Genomic DNA, 4,003 nt, shown 5'->3' on the forward strand with positions numbered 1-4,003 from the left:
CCCACGTGTTGGCCGAGCGGGAGGGATACACTATTGTATGTTTACATGTACACAGGGTATTTTAACAATTATATTTAAGATTTTATTCCTGGTATGAGACATCAGAGAAAACCATATTTGTTGTGTAAAGCTGTAAGTGGTGAAGGCTCGACAGTTTATGTTCCCGGTGGTTTCCATTATCCGAACATACTGAAAACAAGCTGCATCTATTTACGTCATTGAGGGTCTTTATCGAAGAACTCACTGAACAATGTTCGGATTTATTTTCGTGCGGACTAATTGAATGAAATAAGGTGTAATAAGGTATGCAAATAAGTAACACCAAAGTAAAAATTTGTTTCGAAGTATAAACACGGCCCAATGTGGTGATAAAAAAGTATCTCTCTTTCACCGCCGGGTCACACCTGATATCGGAACGAAAACAGCAATATCCGTGTTTCCTTGTCCGTATATATCTGTCCGATAATGTGAACGGAAATCCTGTCCACATCACGGAGACATCTGGTGAGGAGACTTAAAGTCGATTCGGGTATCCCATTGCAGAACACTATTACTGCTCACTCAGATGCAGCTTGTTTTCAGTATGTTCGGATAATGGAAACCACCGGGAACATAAACTGTCGAGCCTTCACCACTTACAGCTGCAGGGAAACTCGACACCTCAGTTCCCGTGCCAGTCAGGAAACTGCTCTGCCGAGAAATATAGTCCATCCATCACTGTTCTTCGATCTACATCTTTCCATTCCCTACTTGAAAGACTGCAATCGTACATCATTTCCATCCGAGGAACAATTGGAGACAGATGATAAATGATGCCTAGTTAACAACGCATGTATCACAGAGAAATAAACGAAACCACTGCGGGCGTGTATGTATTTATCAATTAATCCGATGTATTGATCAAGGGCGCCGTTGACAATAAAATTGCGGAGTAAGAGTTGAAATGAACTGCTGTCACAACAAAGGACAGCTGTTCACCAGTTAGGGCATATATGTCAAACTCAAGGCCCGCGGGCCAAATCCGGCCCACGGTGGAATTATCTTTGGCCCGCGAGATAATATCTAATTACTGTTAAAGCTGGCCCCAGTAATCGAAGCGCCTATGGCGTATGATATGGCTAATGCTGAGTTTATTCAGGTACCAGGTTTTCAGGGTTTTTAGTGTTTATTCGGTTTCCCTGGTTTATTTCCTGAATATCATTAATGAATATTTTTTTTCTATTAGAGCTGGCCCGCCGGTATATTGCATGCACCACTGATACTACAAATCCCACAATGCACTGCCAGTGCATCGCTCGGGCTTGCCTTACTCTCTCATCGGCATCCTTATGGCGCTAGTCACGCGTGGTCAACTTTCAGCTATCCCTCACCCCACAAATGTCTGAACGAAAGGTGGACTTTGAAAGCAGGGGTTTTCAAGACAGGTGGGAGGCGGAGTATATGTTCGCAGATATAAACGGCAAACCTGTTTGTCTTGTGTGCGGAGACGGTGTGGCTGTAATTAAAGAATATAACGTAAGACGACACTATGAAACGAAACACCACGACAAATACAAGCATTTGGACAAGAAACAGAAGCTCCAGAAGGTAGAAGAGTTGAAAAGAAGTCTGGCGTCACAGCAGGCTCTGTTCACAAAAGCCAAAACACAAAGTGAGGCTGCTGTAAAGGCTAGTTTTATTGTGGCAGCAGAGATCGCTAAATCAGCCCGGCCCTTTAACGAGGGAGAATTTGTTAAAAACTGCATGATGAAAGTTTGCGACGTCGTGTGCCCCGATAAAAGGCAAGCATTTTCAAATGTGAGCCTGAGCAGAAACACCGTTGCTGACCGTGTACGTGAGCTTGCCACCAATCTACAACAACAGCTGGTGGGGAAGGGAAGAGATTTCATCGCATATTCCCTTGCTGTGGATGAGAGCAGGGACACTTCTGATACTGCCCAATTGTCAATTTTCATTCGTGGAGTGGACTCAAGTCTGTGTGTAACAGAGGAACTTTTGGGATTAAGATCAAAGCATGGCACAACTACTGGAAAAGATCTCTTTGAAGAGGTATCCAGATGTGTAAATATAATGAGGCTGCCTTGGGATAAACTTGTGGGACTGACGACAGATGGAGCGCCCGCGATGTGCGGTCAAAAGAGTGGATTGGTGGGCAGGATCCGGGAGAAGATGCGGGAGGAAAACGGCGCAGGTGAGCTGACAGCTTATCACTGCATCATACACCAGGAATCGTTGTGTGGCAAAGCCTTGAAAATGGAACATATAATGAGCACCATACACGAGCAGTTAACTTCATAAGAGCAAAAGGTTTGAATCACCGTGAGTTCAAGTCGTTTCTGGAGGAGTTGGGTTCAGAATATAATGATTTGCCCTATCACACAGAGGTGTGATGGTTAAGCCAAGGAAAAGTGCTGAAAAGATGTTTCGAGTTGCGTGAGGAGATCTGTCATTTCATGGAAAGCAAAGGGAAAGACACAACAGAGCTCCGGGATAAAAAGTTGTTTTGTGAAATGGCGTTTCTGTGTGTGTGGTGAACTAGATATACCTGTCTGACTGCTCCTGTGGCTCCTCCCAAGACCCTGCTGACTACCCCTGTGGCTCCTCCCACAGACCCCTGTATAAAGGCGACTGTGGCCTGCTGCTCTCCCTCATTTTCCCCAGGATGTAGTGTTGTTCTTCAGTCAATTAAAGCCGATATCTCACTACCTAAGTCTCGGCGTGAGTTATTGATGGTGCATCAATTTTATTGACTGAAAGTTACAACATGGAAACCGCTGGTTAATTCTGTCCCAACAGGAGTGTGACATCACGAGCTATCTCAATGCGCTCAACCTGCAGCTTCAGCGGCGGGGTCGTGTGATCACAGACATGTACGCTGCAGTGAGGGCTTTTAAAACCAAGCTGTGCCTGTGGGAGACGCAGATGCAGCAAGAAAACTTGAGCCATTTTCCGTGTTGCCAAACTATGAAAGAGCAGGTTTCTACCGCAGTGATCCCACGTGCAAAGTTTGCTGAAAAACTTAGCATACTTGGTGCCGACTTCACACGGCGATTTGCCGACTTTGAAGCCCAAAAAAACAGGTTTGAACTGCTCAGTAATCCATTTGCAGACTGACGTGGAAAGCGCACCAACCAACATACAAATGGAGCTGATTGAACTCCAATGTAGTGACACACTCAAGGCAAAGTATGACTCGGTGGGCGCTTCACAGTTTCTACGTTTCATTCCCGACACAATGCCCCAGCTGCGTACCCAAGCTGCTCAAATGCTCTCTGTGTTTGGCAGCACATATCTGTGTGAACAACTGTTCTCTTTGATGAAGATAAACAAAACATCACACAGGAGTCGTCTTTCTGATGAACACCTTCACTCAATTCTGAGGATTTCCTCAGCTCAGAACCTGACTCCAAACATTGATGAACTTGCATCCAAGATGAGATGCCAAGTATCTGGCTTAGACTAGTGTGAATCACAAAGTGTTGGCCTGTGGAAAAATGTTTTCATTAGAAATTATTCCGGAAAAGCTGCAGATAAAGCCATAAGAAATAAATGCAACTGATTTTTTTTTATTTATTTAATGTTCAATGTTATTTTTGTAGGCAATAACCTAAGCTTTTTTAGTTCCAGGTTAATATGTGTAATAAATTCATTTCAATAAGTTTTGCAATAAACGCTGAACCAGTCCGGCCCTCGACTTGTACCGATTTTTTAATTTTGGCCCACTGTGTATTTGAGTTTGACAACCCTGAGTTAGGGATAAAAGCAATTTAAAAGGAAAAGGTGAGTCAAATGGTGAGACTGGTGCAGTCAACCACAGAAAAAGTGAGAGGAGGTAAAGCTTGTTATCAGTGCTGAGATATTCTCAAATGAGCCGAGCGCTTCGCATCGATATCTGATCCACAATGGATAGAGAGGTGAGTCATCCTCCAGTGATGATACCAGTTCCACATATCGCACATTGCACATCGACACCCGTTCGACAATGGATACCACGAGTTGATCC

At 44.2% G+C, this 4,003-nt stretch overlaps 1 pseudogene; it reads left to right on the forward strand.

Annotated features, from left to right (window-relative positions):
- The first annotated feature begins 1,377 nt into the window (after positions 1 to 1,377).
- LOC140721883 (general transcription factor II-I repeat domain-containing protein 2-like) lies at positions 1,378 to 3,463 on the forward strand (annotated as a pseudogene).
- Positions 3,464 to 4,003: the final 540 nt, after the last annotated feature.

The sequence above is a fragment of the Hemitrygon akajei genome, unplaced genomic scaffold, assembly GCF_048418815.1.
Source record: "Hemitrygon akajei unplaced genomic scaffold, sHemAka1.3 Scf000063, whole genome shotgun sequence".
Taxonomy (NCBI): domain Eukaryota; kingdom Metazoa; phylum Chordata; class Chondrichthyes; order Myliobatiformes; family Dasyatidae; genus Hemitrygon; species Hemitrygon akajei.